This window comes from Eleutherodactylus coqui, chromosome 11 (genome assembly GCF_035609145.1).
Source record: "Eleutherodactylus coqui strain aEleCoq1 chromosome 11, aEleCoq1.hap1, whole genome shotgun sequence".
NCBI lineage: Eukaryota > Metazoa > Chordata > Amphibia > Anura > Eleutherodactylidae > Eleutherodactylus > Eleutherodactylus coqui.
In genome coordinates, this window is record NC_089847.1 from 101,972,861 (window position 1) to 101,992,980 (window position 20,120).

The following is a 20,120-nucleotide window of genomic DNA, read 5'->3' on the forward strand; positions in this document are numbered from 1 at the left end:
TCACACATTATCGTGATTTTGGGGTGTCCAGCCGTTGGACCTGTGGATAAGGGATCATTTTAAATCTTGGCACAACCCCTTTAATATACAGAAGGAGACACATCCCTGCTCCTAGGGCTTATGGTCTATGAGGTATGGAGAGGAGGTGCTGACAGGCTTATTGTAGTTTTGAGCTTTGCTGAAGTGTTGGGTTTTCAGGATGCCTTGAAAGCTTTGGATTGGACAGTCTGATTGTGCTGGGGTAGCGAGTTCCAGAGTCCAGGGGAGGCACAGAAGAAGATCTGGTTTAAGGGGGTGGAAAACTGGGCATTTAACCAGAAACCAGATTCCTAATGGGCCCCATTGAATGGGGACGTCAAGAGTAAACAAAATGATCCATGTTATTAGCACATAATGTTGTATTATGTGGGGTTTGAAATCCATTATTATCTGGCAAGTATATGACAGTACAAAATGCAATAGATGGTGACAACTATGACCGTATTATACGGGCACTTCTTTAAAGGGTTATTCTGGGACTTTTATTTATTGATGAGCTATTGTTATGATAGGGCATTAATATCATATCAGTGGGGTTCGACACCCAACAACTGCAGTACACCAAGCAGCTGTTTATGGCAGCTGCTGTGCACTGGAACTTGCACAGCTCTGAATACTGTGCAGTGGACCAGAATGGTACTGCAAGCTTAATCCCATTGACTTGACTGGGACTCAATGGGAACAAATTCAAGGGCCCCATAGAAGTCCATTGGAGGTACACAAATGTAAACTCAATATGTGCACAAATTCACAATGCGCTGCACAATGAAGTGGAAAAAAGAACACATCTGCACCTCATTAGGCTAATCATGGTGGGTGTGGTGGAGAGGGGGGGTTAAACGTGCATTTGAACCGGTACTACGAACGCAAAAATGCCAATACGCACGCAACTCTACCTCATCAAACCTTGTTCACGGTGCAAATATTTTGCACAATTGTGCATACAGTCATATGGAGCCTTCATACAGTATATACATTTATATACATTTCTAACCCTTTAGTGATTGGCCTTTTTTGCACCTTAACCCCTTCCCTCCATATGACATTAGGGTACGTCATTGAAGTGGGGTACTTCCCACAAAATAACGTACCCTTACGTAATAGGGATAGCGCGAGATCATGACAGATCTCGCGCTATCCGGCAGCGGGAGCTGGCTGTCACTGATAGCCGGCCTCCAGCTGCAACAGCGGGGGTGCATTGGAGATCTAAGTAGATCATGGCAGAGAAAGGGTTCACAGAGGGAGCACTCTCGCGATGTTATCTCAGGGAGCCCAGCTGGTTGCCATGGCAATAGAACGCCAGATACCGGCGTCCTGTATTGCCAGTGCCTGTGATCGCTGTAATAAGCAATAAGGCATTGCAGGAGACAAGTCCTGCAATGACTTATCAAAGCGATCATCGGTGCTATGGTGTAAGTCCCCCGGAGGGGGAAAAAAACACCACATATTTGGTATTGTCTTGTCCGTAACGATGTGTACAATAAATTAAACATACTTTTTATCCTGCACGGCAAAAAGCGTTACAAAAAACACTAAAAAAAGTGAGGCAAAATGCTAATTTTTAGCATTTTGCCTCCGAAAAAACGCAATAAAAGTGATCAAGAAAAACATATGTACCCCAAAATGGTACCAATAGTCACAGAGGCTGGTGCTGCTGCTGTTTTTTTATTTTCGTTCCTGCATTGTCTTGGGGGGATTACTGGGCTATTTGAACTTGCTAGATCCGGTTATAGGATCGACTACCTCCTCATCTAGGTGGTACTCTCTACATTTTGGGAGTCTACCACACCAATTTTTCAATTTGATTATTGGTACCTGTTAATTTGGGTTCCTGATGAAACTACGTGATATGTAGTGGAAACGCGTAGAACCTCTGTACTTTGGAAATTTAGTACCTGATCAAATTTGGTTGGGTCTTTTTCAATTTCCCTTCTTGTTGCCTAGAAACATAGGGACTTACGTGGCATTGACCAGGTTATATCCATCATCCTTTTTCTCTTGGTACATACATCCTGATTTGGGACATTCATGTTCTCTATGTGTTGATGTGTGTCCAAGATAGGTGTTTTATCAGACAGCGACCTCTATAAGATATAACCGTGCACCGTTCATTTAAGCACAAACCGTCTTCTTGAACAGTACACTAGCTGATTGAATTATCTACAAGTCAGGAACTTGATTTTCCAAAATTGACCCCTGAAGCATTCCCAGCCAATAACTACCTTTTGGGTACTGGGTAACAGGATTCACTTATCCGCTAAGGGAGTTTTTTTTTACCTAAAAACGTCTCCCCAGATACCTGACTTTGGCTTACATTTTTTCGGGAGATGACGCCGGTCACGTTATACTAATTTTTGTTGTCTGTATCTGTGTCTGTTTCAGGATTTACAAAAAATCCTTCTTATATACATTTTTATTAATAAAAGCTAAGTTTTAAGAGGGACACTCTAAACCCTTTCTGTCAGATTTATTACCACCTTCCATGTGACCCGTTATCTGTACAATTCCATTGGTAAACAAGTTGAAATGTGCTAGGATGGAAGAATAAAAAAAAAAAACTTAAATAATGTGCTTGCCTAAGTGTCCGCACACTCTTATAGTCTGGCATGTCGTTGTGTTCAGAATTAGCCAATCACATTTAACCTCATGATAAACAGTAGTCAGCACTCCGCTGCCGTTATTTACAGGGATTCCGATTTCCCCCATATAAAGTTTGGCTCTTCTAGAAGGTTTTTCTGACATTTTCTTAGCTGGTCCGTAAAGAGCTTACTGCACATCAAAGGGGTCTGATTGTTGAAAGGCATCAGTCAGGAGAAGGGCATTATATATACCATTGTCTTCAAAAAGTGGATTAAATTTGGCACAACGGTGACATTAGCAAGAACTGGACATGCCTCAAACATTGATGAAAAGACCAGAAGAAAATTGGTTCAGAAAGCTGCCAAACGGCCTACAGCAACATTAAAGGAGCTGCAGGAATTTCTGGCAAGTACTGGTGGTGTAGTGCACAACCATCTCCCGTATTCTTCATATGTCTAGGCTGATGGAAGTCTATTCCATCCGAAGAAAAAAATCCAAGCCCTGCTAAGTTTTGCCAAATCCTCCATCAAGTCTGCCAAAAGTATGTGGGAGAACGTGTTCTGGTCTGATGAGACCAAGGTTGGACTTTTTGTCCATAATTCCAAAAGGTGTTTGACACTAAGCCAACACTGCGCATTACCAGAAGACCACCATACCCACGGCGAAGAGGGTGGGGGCAGCATTATGCTTTGGGGCTGGTTTTCTGCTGCTGGAGCTGGGGCTTTAGTCAAGGTGGAGGGAATTGTGAACAGGTCCAAATATCAGTCCATTTTGGCACAAAACCTTCAGGCCTCGGCTAAAAAGCTGAAGATGAATTTCAGCTTTCATTAAGACAACGACCCAAAGCAGACCTCCAAATCAACAAAAGAATGACTTCACCAGAAGAAGATGAAAGTTTTGGAATGGCCCAGCCAGAACCCAGACCTGAATCCCATGTGAAAATTTGGGATTTGTGCCACGTGAAACTTTTTGATCCACATTTATTTTTGGGAAGGTAGACAAATAAAAAATATGGCATTGGTTTTTATAACTTTTTTTATAACATTCACCATGGAGGATAACAGATATAATATTTTTATAGTATAGGTCATTGCAAACATGGCGATACCTGATATGTGTATTTTTTTTTCAATAGGAAATGGGTTTTGTAAGGAAAAATGTGTTGTTTTTAAAAAAACTTTATTTACCTTCCTTTTTACACACCTTTTTGTCCCCAAGCGTGAATACCAATGGACGGAATTGCTAGGCGTTTCCTGCCGCGGTAAAACGCGCGTGAATTCTGCAGTTAATAGGTTCTATTGAACCTAAAAGCTTTCTGCCTGCCAATGCTCACTTGCCGAATTCCGCCTGAGAAATAAATCCCGGCATGTTCTATTTGCCGCGGATTTACGCTGCGGGAGGTCTCTATTAATATAGCATATTAATGGAGACTGCGGAAATCTGATCGGAAATTCCACGATCACTCGCAGGCACTATCGCGTTTTTAAATAGTGGTACTCCCGCGGCGTAAATCCGCTTGTTGGCATGAGGCCTTAACCCTTTCCAATCCAATTTTTGGTTCAGGGTTTCCTAAAAGGCTTTCTCTTTTTGCTGTTGTACAACGGTGCCATCTGCTGGCTAAAGCCAGTGTGCATGCGCCAGAGAGACTCCGACAGCGCAGTGGCTGGTAAGAGACGGTAAGAATACCCTGTCGGATGTCTTCTGAATGTAGGAAGGTGTCAGACAATGGATTGGAAAGGGTTAAAGATGTGGCTGCTAGTATAGCACACTGCATTACTTATGTAATATGCTTGTGACAGTTGTCCCGGAACCTTTTATTATGATGCAACTAATGATTGTTTGGCCGAATGCTTACGTACGGATTTGGATTCTTCATGCAGGATCAAGCTGCGGAATCCGACCCTGTGCCCAGCTGGTGACTCCTGTGTACCTGTCCACAATCCTCTCTTCTGTATTGTGGATGTGCCGCTGCCTATAGTCCTACTCCAGACCCCACTCAGTCAAACGATGCCTGGGCAGCAGTGCTGGGGGGACTGTTAATTACAGCGTCAGACCCCCCCCCCCTTCTAAGCTGTATATTTCTATATGGAATCCCCCCCCCCCCCCAATGCAAAAGGAGAAATTTTGGACCATTCTTCCCTGCAAAGGTGTTTCAGTTCATCAGTATTTCTGAGATGCCTTGTGTGCACAGTTCTCTGCAGGTAACACTGCAGCATCTCAATAGGGTTAAGCTCAGCAGGGCTCTGTCTTTTCCAAAACACAAATCATCTTCTTTTTCAACCATTCTTTAGATGGTTTAGCGTTTTGTTCACATCTGCATTTTTGTCTTCCGTTTAGCTGTTCGGTCTAAGGACTGTAAACAACGGTTCCGTTTAAGTTCCCGTTGACTTCAGGGGTTGCAGTTCAGCACAGCTCACCTTTGGGTTTTTTTATTACTATTTTTTTAATGGAAATAATAGCACAGACTGCGGCGCTATGGTTTGCGTGAAATAAAAAGAAAAATCAAACGGAGGCACACTTTAAGTTTTTTTTTTTTACAATATAGCCAATCGGTAATGGAACTGAACAGAAAGGTCTCTGTTTGGTTCTGTTTTTTTGATGCCCGTTGAACAGTTTTTAAATGAGCGTGCGAAGAAAGTTAGAAAGATGAAAAAATACAAAATGCATCCATTAAAAAAGAAAGTAAACAGAAACCAACTAATAGAAACGGTTCTCTCTGTTTTTACGGCTCTGTCTCTTGGATCCGTTAAAAAAATGGAAAATACGGTCTCCGTTTTGATGTCCGTTTCTTTAAGAAAAACAAAAAACGGGTCCGTTCAAAATAGAAATCAAAACACTGTTGTGAATGAGCCCTTATTTGTTTGCTTTGGGTCATTGCCTTGTTGCAACACCCAATGTCTCTTCAATTTCATGTCATTGCTGTTAGTCATTCACGACCCTCGGCGACCCTAAAGGCGAGCTCCCTCCATGTTTTTCAGTTTTGCACTGCTTCTTTCAGTTGTGTCATATCTAGAGATGAGCAGTGGAGATCTCTCTCTCCCTCTCTCCCCCCCTGCTCACTCCCGCAACTCACCGCTCTCCCCCGCCGGCACCCAAATCTTTAGAGACGAGCGGGCAGGTACTCGCATAAGGCACTACTCGCTCGAATACTTTGCCTTAGCGAGTATGCTCGCTCATCTCTAGTCATATCCATGGCAGTATCAGCTGTGACAGTATCCACCATCGCGTCCTTTGGCATCAGGTCTTCTTTTGCCACTGATCTGTCCAAGCATTATAGATTTTTCTAGCGACTCTGTTCGCATTACATGGCCAAAACCTGTGAGTCTGATCCCAATCATCTTGTCCTCCATGAGCCTGAGCCCGGTCATCTTGTCCTCCATGAGTCTGAGCCCGGTCATCTTGTCCTCCATGAGTCTGAGCCCGGTCATCTTGTCCTCCATGAGTCTGAGCCCGGTCATCTTGTCCTCCATGAGTCTGAGCCCGGTCATCTTGTCCTCCATGAGTCTGATCCCAGTCATCTTGTCCTCCATGAGTCTGATCCCAGTCATCTTGTCCTCCATGAGTCTGATCCCAGTCATCTTGTCCTCCATGAATCTGAGCCCGGTCATCTTGTCCTCCATGAGTCTGAGCCCGGTCATCTTGTCCTCCATGAGTCTGAGCCCGGTCATCTTGTCCTCCATGAGTCTGAGCCCGGTCATCTTGTCCTCCATGAGTCTGATCCCAGTCATCTTGTCCTCCATGAGTCTGAGCCCGGTCATCTTGTCCTCCATGAGTCTGATCCCAGTCATCTTGTCCTCCATGAGTCTGAGCCCGGTCATCTTGTCCTCCATGAGTCTGAGCCCGGTCATCTTGTCCTCCATGAGTCTGAGCCCGGTCATCTTGTCCTCCATGAGTCTGAGCCCGGTCATCTTGTCCTCCATGAGTCTGATCCCAGTCATCTTGTCCTCCATGAGTCTGAGCCCGGTCATCTTGTCCTCCAGTGATATATCAGTCTTATACGATTCAGGACTTCTCTGTTTGTTCCTCTCGCCGTCCAGGGCATACGCAGCAGCTTTCACCATGTCATATTTATCTAATGCCATATTTACACAGGCGAGTGTGATATCGGTCCAGGACACTAGACTAATATTACGCTTCTACACTATCAATTTTTTGCGCTGCACTTGCGATTTTCCTGTGTGTAAACAAATCAAAAAGAAATAGCCAGCGGCACTCCAACTTTTAGGCCTCCTTCACACGGGCGACAAAGTCACGTGATTTTGTAGCGTTGCTACAAATCGCATGTATGTGAAGCCCATGCTTTCCTATGGGTTCCTTTACACATGCAAGGTTTTGTAGAATGCAACAACCAACCTTGCGGGTCCTGCAATATGGCCACGAAACATGAGGTTTTGTAGCCCATGTTTCCCTATGGAGCCTTCCTCCCTGTTGCATCACATCACACGAAAGTGCAATTTTTGTGCGGTGCGATGCAACTTTGACAGTAGGAAATCCTACTGTCAAAGCTATAATCTAAGTCCTGGCTGCACGAAGAAAATTTAAAAAAAACACATACTTTACCTTAGAGCGCTCTTCGACGCAGATTCTTTTCTTCATCTTTTGTACGGGGATTGAAAAATCCACACCTACTGGAAGCGATGGCTGTGATTGGCTGATGCTTAGCCAATCACTGCAAGTGCTCGATGAATGGCAGTGATTGAACCAATCATGTGGAACTCGAGCAGGAAACTCCTCATTTGATTAGTAAGGGTACACTCACATGTTAGGGCTTTTAGTTACAATTCCATAAACGTAAGTAAGGGCAGCTTCACATTGGCGTATGTGTTTTTGCGGGTGACACGCAATATGTTTGAGCCATGAACGAGTCTTTTTTGTATTTTTTCTGCGTGGACGGCTAGGGTTTTTTTTGCGTGGGCAAATGCTTAAAATGGCTATTGAGCCAAATGCGCTCCACGCGGTTTTTTTCCTTGTGGGAATTGCACAACGTATTGCTTATCTCCTTGCGTATTGTACGCACATTTGTGTACCCCCCCATAGACTCCTATGGGGGCCTTTAGTGCGTAAGTGCGCACAAAACTGCTGCGTGCGCGAAATGCGTGCGAAATATTCACGCGTTAGCAACCCAGCTGAAATCAATGGGTTCTATTCTCTGCGTATTGCGCACGCAAATTTTGCACATACAGAAAAACACCCAAATACGCCCGTGTGAAGCCGCCCGGTTTCTGTTTTTTTCCTCATTGATTTCAACGGCCTTAAAAAAAAAAGCGGAACGGTTTGTTGATGTTTCATTACCGCTGTGGGTTTTTTTTTAACCGGAACAAATAGCGCATTCTGCAGCGCCATTTATTTAGGTGAAAAAAAAAAATCATAGTGAGACAGAAAAAAACGGAAAGCATTCTGAGTTGTTTTTTAACCCAATGGTGGAAAAAAAACGAAACATTTATTTCCAATTTAATTTAGTTTCTCTGTTCCAAAAACAGAACAAAAGAAGGAACTACAAGACGTAAAATGTGTAAATGTGCCCCATTTTTTCCGTACATGACGTATAATGCGGTCAGAAATAAGTCCTGCTCGTGCATCAAAATGCAGCAAAAAATTAAATAATGTAAAAATGATTGCATTACTTGCAAAAACAGAAGTCAAAATGATACAAAGAAACTTATTATTGACTCAAAAGCCGAAAAACCTCCATGGGACAAAATGTGGAGAATGCGGGCATCGATCCCGCTACCTCTCGCATGCTAAGCGAGCGCTCTACCATTTGAGCTAATTCCCCTCTTCTGCTGCTACCCTGTTCCGCCCTCCTTTCCTCTTACGAAACCTCTGCTCTATTGCCTGTATATAGAAACTATATACTGGTAATATAATAGTTCCCTCTGTGTCAGTACATTCCTCCTCACACCGTATAATACCGCCACCATAAACCGTTCGGCTCCTATATAACCGGACTCGGTGACTATTCAGGCAACGGGAAGCCAAGCAGCCCCATCCCCCTCACTTCTGCCCCGATACAGTGCCACAGCCAACCCGCCTTCCAAGCTAGGCCATTCGTTTACTCGTACACTCCACTACGGATTTTAATTGGCTGCTGCATTAAAATCGCGTCCAGCGATAGGTCAGCAGAGCTGCCAATCACTGTAACGTAACGTTGTTGCTAAGGCCTAGGAGGCTGTAGCCGCGTTGGCCATAACGGGCCATTGGCAGAGTTCAAGTTTGACTCCATTGAACGGCGACCAATCAGCTCGCGATGCATTTCGTCACGTATTTTTAGTTGATTGACAGCGGCAACGTCCAATCCGCGACGGTTGCCGCTGCACAACAAGGCGGTCGTTAGTGACTGCCAGGCGTTCCAGCCAATCACAGTGGACGTCTTTGAGGCGAAGGTCGGCTTTCTTCTTTGATTGGCTGAAGGCATCCCCTGAAGGAGGAGGGGGAGGTTTGCAAGAGTTGATATGTCCACCATCTTGAAAAGTCGCCTATAGTGCTGAGCAATTTTCCCGCCTGACTGGATTGGGTTATTTTGTCATACGAGGTAACTATAGGCTGTTGTGTGGTCGTTAGTTTTATGTGTCGGCGCGGGGGGTTCTGGGAGATAGCGCTGTTTCCATGGGAATGCGTCCGTCGGCCGGTGGGGTAACTTGTCCTGTGAGGGGCGCAGGGCAGCTTAGGCTTGTGGTGCCGGCAATGGAGGAGAAGGAAGGGAGGGAGGGGAGCTTTTCCTCTCACGCCGCGGCAGGGCCGCCATTCTCTCTTCCTGGCCCCTTCTTGGTAGGCCCCATGTGAGGCCTGGGCCCCCTGGGTGCAGTGACAGGCCCTGGAGGTCACAGGTCATGTCTGGCTGCCCCTTCTCTCATCATTGTGGCCCCTGACTAACTTGGGGACACTTTTCCTTTAAGTGGCAGAGACCTGTTGTAGGGCAGGAGCTGTGTGTATAGCTGCAGTCATGTGACTCTGGAGTATACGGTATATACCCGTGTCACCGGCATATATTCTGTATATATGAGGGATCAGAGGTCTTAAAGGGGCGTTCTAAAGTGTACCGGCGTAGATAATGCTATAAATTAACCATTACTTACCCTTAAAGGGCTATTCCAGAGACTTAAAGGGGTTGTACTAGAATTACAGGCTAGGGGGTAACTTGCTGATCGGTGGGGGTCTGGAACCTGATCTGTAGAGATGGGGGTCTCGTGTCCCCCTGTTCTGGTCACTGCAGCGAATGGTCAGCGCTCCGGCTGACAGTAGGCGGGCGCTCGGGGCTGTCCGTAGTACCATTGAAGATGAATGGAGCGTTAGCTCATTCATTCTCCAGTGAGGGGGCTGCGGGACCCCAATTCTTGGGGTTGGTTGAGTCTGCCCTGATGAGCACGTTACCCCCCTGCCCTGTGGGGGGAATAGCTTGTAATTCTGGTACTACCGCTGTGCCGTTATTCACTGGATAGGTAAAAACTGATAGGTTGGTGGGGCCTGCCCGCTGGCCCCGATTCTGAGAACGGGGGTCCGCTTGGTCTGCAGGTGAATGGAGCAGAAGTCGCCCCGCCGCCTCTCCATACGTTTCAATGAGAGCCCCGGAGTTGAAGAGCTCGGTAATCCGCCATGCCGCCATGTTGGAATGAATGGAGGGGCAGTGCGCCGGCGCGACCTCCGTTTATCTGGAGACTGACCTGCAGCGGACCAGTCAGTCGCGACTAATGGGACCCTCCGGAGTCCATCAGTGAGACCCTCGCTGAGCTTTCAGTTTTTACGTAACTCTAGTAGATGGGTAAAAACTTAAAAAAAACACAAAACATTAAAGGGGTATACACTTTTTCTGAGGATGACCGATAGTGATCAGTAGAAGTGTTGCCCATGGCGCGGCGGGCTGGGTTGGTCCTGCAGTTTCTGTTAAATTCAGTGGCAGCTGCGTTGTGGCGGCGCGTTCCACTTCCTGTGCTGATCATTGCGGCAGAGGGAACCCGAGCGCCGGTCAACAATAGTAAGTTACCCAAATCCCAGAATATCCCTTTTTATGGACTCGTCACACATCGCAATCTGCGTGGGATTTAACCCTTTCATCAAAAGGGTTGAATTCCACAACATAAGGGCTCATGCCCACGGATGGCGCGGGATACGCCCGCGGTTTTACGCCGTAGCAATCAATTAAAAAGTCCCTGCTGGCGATCGTGGAAAAACGCACTTTATTCCGCGGTCTCGATTAGTACTATATTAGAGACCCCCGCCGCGGTAAAGTAGGACATGCCATGATTTTTTTTTTCCTGCGGCGTAAATCCGTGTCAGAATCCCGCATGTGAGGACTGAGCTATTGGGTTCAATGGAACGTAATAGCTGCATTATTCCACCGCGGGAACCGTCTGTGGACATCAGCCCTAAATGGACCTGCTGCACGTTTACAGTCCGCAGTTTTTTCAGAAAAGCTGGTGATGCATTGTGGGATATTTCCCGCAGCATCTGAAGGAGATTTTTATTTAATCCCTATAAGGCCTCTTTCACACGGCTGAGAAAATCGCGCGAAAGTTGTGTTGCGAGACGCACAAATCTTGCATGAATATGAACCCCGTATTGTTTTAAACGGGGGTCACAAACATGAGCGTTTTTATTACATTTTTATCTCCTGTATTACGGTGCGGGGAAAAAAAATCACAGCATGTCGTAACTTTGGGCTTTCCCTCGGAACACCTCGCCACTGTTTTCAATGGGGCCGGTAAACGCATCACACGGCGTGCGATGTGCAGGCGAGAACGATGCGAGGCTTCTCATGGGAAACTCTTCCCGATCCTCTGATGCAGCTACAAGCCGCGCCGTAGGGTCGCAACTGCACTGAAGTGATAGAAGGCGTTCTTGACGTAAAAGCGTTTCACATCCGTGGGTACATCGAATGTTCCCGAGCGCGATATCAGACCACATTTCACGTCCCGATATCGCTCTGTCGTGTGAAACGAGCCTAAAGGGGATTTAAAAAATTAAAGCCTTCACACGGTCCGTGAAATTTCCACAATGCATTTGGAAACACTGTGGATTCTAAGGCCGCGTGGATTCGGGCTCTGACCCCGGCCAACGACCGCCCATACCTGTGTTCATCTGTACTGCGGGTGGTCCGCACGGCTCGCCGCCAGTCATGCGCAGTTCAGATGTTTTTTTTCAAATGTTTTTTTTTCCCTCGTCGCTGCTAGGCTGTGGCGCGTGTACCCCAACCTTTCCGCAATGCCATTGTGGAAGGGCTGCGGGTCGTGCGGCTTTAATTGACTTCAATGGATGCTGTCAGTGTGGAATCTGTGCAAAAATAGAGCATAATGCGATTTTTATTTATTCCCCCCCCCCCCCCTCCATGAGCGGAAATCGCGAATAATTTCCACTGGTGTGTAGGAGAATCGATTTGCTGCGGATCCGCGGTGCGTTCGCCTGCCATGTATTCCGCAGCACAAATCCGCCCGTGTGCAGACGGCCTTAATGCGCAGTATCCAATGCCATAGTTGTGTACCCCGCGCGTTACTGAAGATTATAGTCACTAGGGTCCGTTGGGTGTCGGCAAGTGCCAGAACTGGAGGGCCCAGAACCTTCATGGTTTGTCCCCATCCTTGGAGCGGAACGATGTAAATCTCCATTGTCCCAGCCCAGGTGTAATAAGGGGCCTTATTGAAATAACACCAGGCCAAAAGACCTGTTACCGGGTATAAAGCCATTCTGCAGTAATGCTGGGGGGGCACAACTATTGCATCGGATCCTGGCTGAGTTGTGTGCCCGTGTAGTCATTGATGCATGATGGGCACATGACTGCTGATGTCAGCTCTTGGCTGTGAAAGTCACAAGAAAGTGATGTCATTGACTCCTGTAAGGCCGAGGCGTGGAGCTGGGGTGAGTTACAGGCTGGGTAATAGCTATTTTATATCACAATCTACCCCGGGGCAACTTCTTAAAAATCTCAGCAAACCCCTTTAAAGCTGCTCTCGCACTTCTTACTGCGGCATTTCAACCGCTGCGGTAATCGCATTACAGCGCTCCCACTTTCAATGGGCCTTCGCTGGCCTGCGCTCAAACGTGGAGCTTTCTAACGCCGCTATTTTCCAGCGCTGTCCGCTGTATTTTGGTGCGTTTTCACTCTTTTTAATGCACACCCATCAGAATGATGGGGTGCGGTAAATGCTGTAGATAAAGCTGATAGAAATCGCAGCGATCAAAATCCTGGCGTTTTCCAGACACCGTGTGCGAGGGTGGTCTAAGGGCGGCTTCACATCTGTGTTGGGGAATCTGCTCTCCTGCTCAGTTCAAGGGGCAGGAAAGGGGAATCCCTGCGGCTTTGTCTCTGGATGGAACTGAACAGAGCCGGATAGGCCCCATGACTATAATGGGGTCCGTCCGCCTTTCTGCCTGACGTTTGGTATTTTGAGCCGGATCTGTGATGAAACCTCTGGCTGGAGGTACCCATGCAGATGTGAAATGGGCCATAGTTGCCTGAAGACAGACATGTAAGGTGGTTGGTGTATGTCTGTATGATATGAAAGAAGACATTATCCCCTTATCAGTCCATCACAGCTTTAACGCTCTCGGGGTTCCCCCATTGGCCTCTATATCGTGGTCCCTTTCCAACATAGACATGCGACCGCTGTAACTGTTTCCACTGACCTTTTTTCTATATGTGTTGCACTAAGTAATCTTTTAGCCTTGTAAGGGTTTTCCAGGACTTTTATGGACTTCTACTATTGGTAACGTATAGAATTGGCAGGGTTCACCGCTCAGGATCCCAGCTGATCGCCAGGCCCGCAGATACTGCGGTTTGGAATTGTGCCCGCAGTATATGCCCAGGCTGCTATCTGCTTCCAGCTCTGTCCATACTGACAGCTGATCGGAGGGGATCCCCAGCAGTTGGCTTGTGCCAATCACATATTGATGAGCTATCCTAAGGATGGGTTATCAATAGTAAAAGTCCCAGGGAAACTTTTTAAGGTTGAGTTTTAAAAAAACAACAAAAAACTTTTAATAGGTACTTGTATAAAGTACACTACATCCGCCGGCTCCAGTTTACATGCTGCGGTATGACATTCTGTATACACACACGGCCACTAAGGCTTAAAGGGGTTATCTGACTTGAGGGATTCGGGTTTGCATTGTCTAAAATGATAAATGAGCAGTTACTTGCTTCTCCTCGCTGACCCCATCTGAAAACAAGCTGCAGCAGCCAATGACAGCACTCGGCAATCATGGCTGAGCGCTGTCATTGGCTGCTACAGCAGGTAGGAGACTGGAGGCGGCGGCGAAGAAACTGGGGGGAGCTGAGTAACTGCTCACTTTGTCATTTTATTCCATAGGGGACCTGGGGACGCATATATTGATATTCCGCAACACTTAAACAGCATAGACGATTCCAGCAACCTCATTGGTTGTTAGGTACCACGTGGATACACCTCATGCAGGTGGCTACAGGTACACAGCTGTGCACGAGAATCACGGGATCAGAGATGTGGCCATGTTTTACTCGTGCTGAGAGAAACGTAGCTGCTGCATCTAGGAAATATATGCTTACTGGTGCTGAGAGGAAGGTATCCGACATAAGTTGCCTAGGGAAGCTGCTGCATGTGGCCATGTTCGGTCATGTATACACCCACATGGCCTATATATCGCCCTCTCAGCACGAGAAAACATGGCCACATGCACCTAGCCAGCTTATGTCAGATATGTTCCTCTCAGCACCAGTAAAACATGTCCAATTAAACATGGCCACATCTCTGATCACGGGATTCTCGTGCACAGCTGTGTAACTGTATCCGCATGCACGAGGTGTATCCACGTGGTGCCCAATAACCAATTAGGTTGCTGCAATCGTGTATGCTGCTCAAGTGCTGTGGAATATCAATATATGCCCCGGGGACAGGGGTTTCCTTTAAGTCAGACAACCCCTTAAATCGTTCTACACAGCGGAGGTCTGTGATTGGCTGCAGCAGTCACATACGTGTGTATATGGAATGTCATTACAGTAACGGGTCAACGGACTCCACTAGCAACTGGGGCCGCGGAGGGTCTGGCAGCTGTTTTATACCAATTGCCTGCTTTAAAAAATAGTTTTCCGGTACTAAACTGCCTAAGAATGGGGAATGGACAGAAGAACGAACAATCCAGTCCGCTGTTATGTTCCTCCACTTTCGTCTCCTGCTGCCGTCGCATGCTATTCGTCATCCACTGCTGCAGCCAATACAGCGCCGTTACCACCTGCTCTCCAGGTGGGGCCAATCATTTATTCCTACAGTCAACCATGGATTTTGATTGGCTAATGTGTTAAATTCCTGCCAAGCGATTGGTCAGGAGAGGTCTGTCACATGACTTCAGCACTGATGCTGCCCTGAACAGAATGTGATTTATCTCTCTGAGGGCCAATGTCATCTTATACCTTCTAATGACTAATCAAGAGGTGATGATAAAGCTGACTTTCACATTTACTTGTCATTCTTCATCTTGCTGAGAAAAATCACATTTTGTTCTTCTGGTAACTCGGGACCAAACTTTCTTCTCACTACTATGTGTAGCATGTGACTGCTGAGCCCAGCGATTGCAGCAGGCGATGAGTGGTGACAGGACATGAACTGCGTGAGCAGTGGATAGTTTAGTTTAGCCCGTTCCCTGCCCTTAGGCGGGTGACACATCACCGGGGTTTTGCATTTGTAATACACTCTTGCATTTTGACCTGACCGTGGCTCTCCTGACCCGAGAGAGTCCTATGATGCTTGGTGTTTGGGTTAGGAGACCCACAATCAGGCCAGGACGGGTGCAAAAATGTGGCTGAAATGCAGCGGTGTCACTGTTTTTTTTTGTTTTTGTTTTTTTTTTAATTTTAAATTTTTTTTTATTTTTGAGGTTTTGGGAAATCCCTTAAAAGGGAAAGGTATGCCAGAAAAGTAAGTTTTTGGAAATATGTAAAATTTAGCATTGACATGTAAGTGTTACTTCTTCACAGTCTTCTGGGCTGTTGGGAGAAAAGCGGGAGAACATAAGTAAACTTCTGTGGGATGGCGAAGGGTTCCAGCAGCTCATTACACGTTTACCAATGTATTAGGAAGTGAACGCTAATTGGGCCGTGTCTGTGATATGCTGAAGGTTACAATGTGATACTTACCCAGTGATCCCAGGAAAACCGCTCTGATCTTGCAGTAGTTGCTGTCACCATTCACATATACAGATTTCCATTGGATAGAAATAATGAACCCTTTCATGACCAAGGGTCAATGATGCGCCCCTGCAGTTCTGGTATCCCCATTTAAAAAAAAAAAAATCTAAATTTGTCAGGTGGCATATTAACACAAAGGCTTTAGTTTGTACTATTTTAAGGAATATACAACTTTTTCATAGATTTTAATTAAAAATTTTTTCTCTTGGAGATGCAATGACCAAAGGTACAATTCTGGCCTTATGTATTTTATTTTATTTTTTTCTCTTGCTACAGGTTTTTTTTTGTTGTTTTACTCATTATTTTTTAAATGCGCGGACTAGGAAGTATTTTTTCCCCTAACTTAAAAAAAAAAAAAATTGTATACATACATGCTAAAAAAAAAGGTTTTTGTTTATCTTCATTTTACTTTTTTCCTCATTAGTCCCCATAGGGGATTTAGACCTTTGATCGTTTAATCGTCTATATAGTAGAGTGCAATACTATGCTACTATATTTTAACAGACTGGTGAGTAAAGATATACCAGAGGCAAACAATCATGGCAGCCCTGGAAACTCTCAGAACTTCCCAGGCTGCCATGGCACCCGTACGGCACCTCTGTGGGTTTACCAAAATGGGGGTCGTTTCGGACATCTAAGTTCCGATTGAGACATTTAAATTCAGCATATAATGGGTTAACAGCCTTGGGCTTTTGGCTGTCTGATACAGCCGATACCCACCGTGTATGGAGTGCCATACACCACTATATACGTGCGAAGTACGTGAGGTAGGTGCAGTTAGAATGTATGTAGCCGTATGTGTCATAAAGGGGTTAAGAGTCCGTTTACACGGGACGATTGTCTCGTCGGTCATCGCAGCAATAATCGCTCCCTTGCTTTCACACTGGAGAGAGAATCACTCAGTGAATGCAGACAGAGCGGACAGGAGATCGCTGCGGCCGCCCACCTCTCGTGACAGCAAAGAGACAGTCGTCCATAGATGAATGACAGCCCGATTACACCGGTCGATCGTTGTTTGATCTTTATGCCTGCAGAAACTGAAAATATCGTTCGTTCCGTCGCTGCCGGCCTTTAGGCTGCACGTCCACGGGCGGGTTTTCATTGCGTTCCCCGTGGCGATAATCCGGGTACGCAGTAAAAGCTCTCCATAACATTGCTATAGAGAGCGCTTCCCCCTCCTGTCCACGAGCGGAGAATCATTGCGATTCTCCGCTCGCGGGCGGCAAATCGCAGCATGCTGCGATTTGCCTCGGTCCTCCGCGGTCAGCCTATCTGTCAGGCTGACCAACGAGATTTGTCCGCCGGCTCCTACTCCTAGGCGGCATCTCACGCGGCAGAGATACGCTGCGGGATACCGCAATACCCGTGGACAGGCAGTCTTAGACTAATCGATGCAAAACTCGTTCAAATGAACAAAAATGCGCGATAGTCGTTAAGTCTAAATACAAAACCTCATTTACCGTTCATTTACTTTTCACTTGTCACTCACTTTCAACCAGCATAACAATCATGGCTGACTTCTCGCTGCGTGTAAACGCTCCCCGCGCTGAGCGAGAGGTCGGCGGGGATCTGCTTGTCAAAGCATTCTTCCTGAGCGCTAACGACTAGCGGTGACGTCGCCCGCTTGTGCAGGTCATTTGGCTGACAGTCGTCTGTGTAAATAGGTAGAAGGTGTCGCAGGTCATTGATACTACTGATCTGGTAAACTTTCGACAAACATTACACATCCGCCAACATCCTCATTACTTTACAAGTGCCCGACTTGCTCTGTTAAAGGGCTTGTTCACCTAGTCCACGTGTTTCCTGGCAGCCCATTAATGGGTAAGCCATTGGAACCTGCGGCGGTCAGCTGATGTCTAAGGAGGAAGCAACCGCTAATTCTGGGTACTCCGCCGCGGTATGGCAGATCTTAGAAGACGCCAAGATTTCAAAGGTAAAGGCCAGATGAAGGCGCCGCTTCTCTCTTATGCTGTCCTTATTGAAGGATGGTCTGGCTATCGGGGAGGTTGCTGCTCTATTGAATTGCCGCCTTATACGGCCCCGGTAGGATTTTTCTATTGCTTCAGTTTAATTTCACATTGTGGTGTTACACTATGGAGCGGCTTTATGCTTCTTTCTTTGGCTTCAAGAGGCATTTTATTTTTGCTGGAAGGGCTACTGTGGCTGCTGCTTACTGGCGCCCACAGTGAGGGGAAGCGGAATAGAAAAGTTGGCTGTGTAGTGGGGTTTATGAACACAACTCTTTTGATTTCAGTAACCAAAGAAAAAAAATGTGGCCAAAAAAAGGCAGGTGTGTAAAAACAAAAAAAAAAACCTGTCAATGTACCCCTGCAGAAGCGTCCATTTTTGCCCTTGTCCTTCCAGCCATTGCCTCTAGAGGTGGTACCCGGGCCCATCAGACATTATGGCACATCTACAAAAAGTAACGTTATTGTGGCTAAATTTGTCTTTGGTCACTTTTAGGGCTAATTCCCACCAACGGATTTCCGCCGCGTTCCCTGCTGCAGAATTCTATTGAACCTAATGACTCAGTCCTCACATGCAGGATTCTGCCGCGGATTTACGCCGCAGGAAAAAAAAATCGCGGCATGTTCTACTCTACGTGTTTTTTCTGCAATTGCCAGCAGAGACTTTTTGGTTTGCTCCGCAGGATTCCCGTAGCGTAAAACCGCGGGCGTGTCCCGCTCTGTCCGTGGGCAGAAGGTCCTAGGCCGGGTCAACGCGGAGGATCCGTAGCAAAACGGGGCATTGAAAAGCATGTAAAATCGCTTTTTCGTTCACACTCATGGATACGAGTTTCCGCATGGGCAGCCTCCATTAAAGTCACTGCGCGTGACCGACGGTGAGCTCCTGCGGTCATACGCAGCACAAGAAAATTGGGTGCGCAGGTTCGCCCCACAGGCTCACAGCCGGAATCTGCTGCCGGATCCATGCATATCATATTTTGGTGTTAAACACATTTTTTTAAAATAATTTTTATTTTTTTAAATTTTTGGTCACAAACTGATTAAAAAAAAATAAAAATCCTAGAATTCTGCATTTTACACTGTGACCACACAGTTTAGGGCCTCGTTCACGCGGGTGACAAGATCGCGTGATTTTTGTCTCGTTGCGACAATGCTACAAATCACATGTATGGGAAGCCCATGTTTTCCTATGAGTCAATTCACCTCGTGGGTCTGGCGATATGCCTGGGACTCGTGAGGTTTCGTAGCCCATGTTTCACTATGGAGCCTTTCTCTCTATTGCATCGCACGAAAACGCTATTTTCGTGCGATGCGACTTTGACAGTAGGAAATCCTACTGTCAAATCCATAACCTAAGACCTAGCTGCAGGGCGGGAAAAAGTATACACCACCTTAGAAACTCTGTCAGCCCAGCCGCATCTTCTCCCGGGGTCCCCGTCACTATTCTCCTTCATCTCTTCTGGCTGGGGATTGAAAAATCCCCACCTCCTGGAAGTGCTGCCTCTGATTGGCTGACACATAGCCAATCACAGCCAGTGCTCGATACAACAATCACAGCCATTCATCAAACGTTTGCTCTGATTGGTCAAGCCTCAGCCATTCACAGCCAGCGCTTCCAGGAGGCGGGGATTTTTCAAACCCTGGCTATAAGAGATGAACAACAGTTGCGCCGCCTCCAGGTGGCTGGGTTGGATCCAGCTGCGAGAATTTTTGCAGGCGCATGCGGACACATGCCCCTGCACAGCCCTGCTGCCTACCCGCTCCCGGCGTCTCCTCTTCTCTGTGATGTGGTGGTTGCCGGCCAGCCGACGCATGTGCAGAGCGGAGCCGGCGGGTCTCTACTGACATTTCTGTGTGGTCCTCTGAGAGACCCACACAGCAATAGAGCATGCAGCGATTTGTTTTCCGCATGTGTTTTCACGCAGACAAATCGCGGCTGTGTGCATAGGATTGCATGCAATCCTATGGCAGCGGCAACGGGTAGAAATTCTGTGGGAAATCCCGCCGTGGAATTTCCGCCCGTGTGCAGGGGGCCTTATGGGGAGAAAATACAGCAGCGCCGGACACCGCTTCTAAGGTGAGGTTTACAGGTTTTTTTTGTTTAGGTTTTTTCTGCAGTTAGGGCTTATTTTCAGACTAGGGCTTATATTTGCTGTTGACTTTATCACACTGCGTACGTGTTGCACAATATTCTTGCGTGAGTTTTGTGCATTGCAAAAAAAAATTGCTCGCACGTTCTATCTTTGGGCGTTCTCTTTGACACATCTCCCATTGTCTTCATTGGGACCTTCAACCTGACTGTAACCTTGTAGTTAGAGCAGTCCTGTAACACAATGGTGCGTTTCCAGTCTTGAAGGCTCATTACAATGTGGCCTTTAGACTTC

The 20,120-nt window shown here is 46.7% G+C and overlaps 1 protein-coding gene across 11 annotated transcripts in view; it reads left to right on the plus strand.

The window, feature by feature from the left end:
- The window catches only part of PPP6R3 (protein phosphatase 6 regulatory subunit 3), a 99,363-nt gene that overhangs the window by 1,990 nt on the left and 77,253 nt on the right, over positions 1-20,120 (plus strand). For 10 of the 11 annotated variants that reach the window (XM_066583188.1, XM_066583191.1, XM_066583193.1 and 7 more), the window contains exon 1: positions 9,049-9,151. The exons of the other annotated variant lie outside the window; for it this stretch is intronic. The gene's annotated coding sequence lies outside the window, so the exon portion shown is untranslated. Of the gene's footprint in view, positions 1-9,048; positions 9,152-20,120 lie in introns of those variants that run through there. 11 annotated transcript variants of the gene reach the window in all.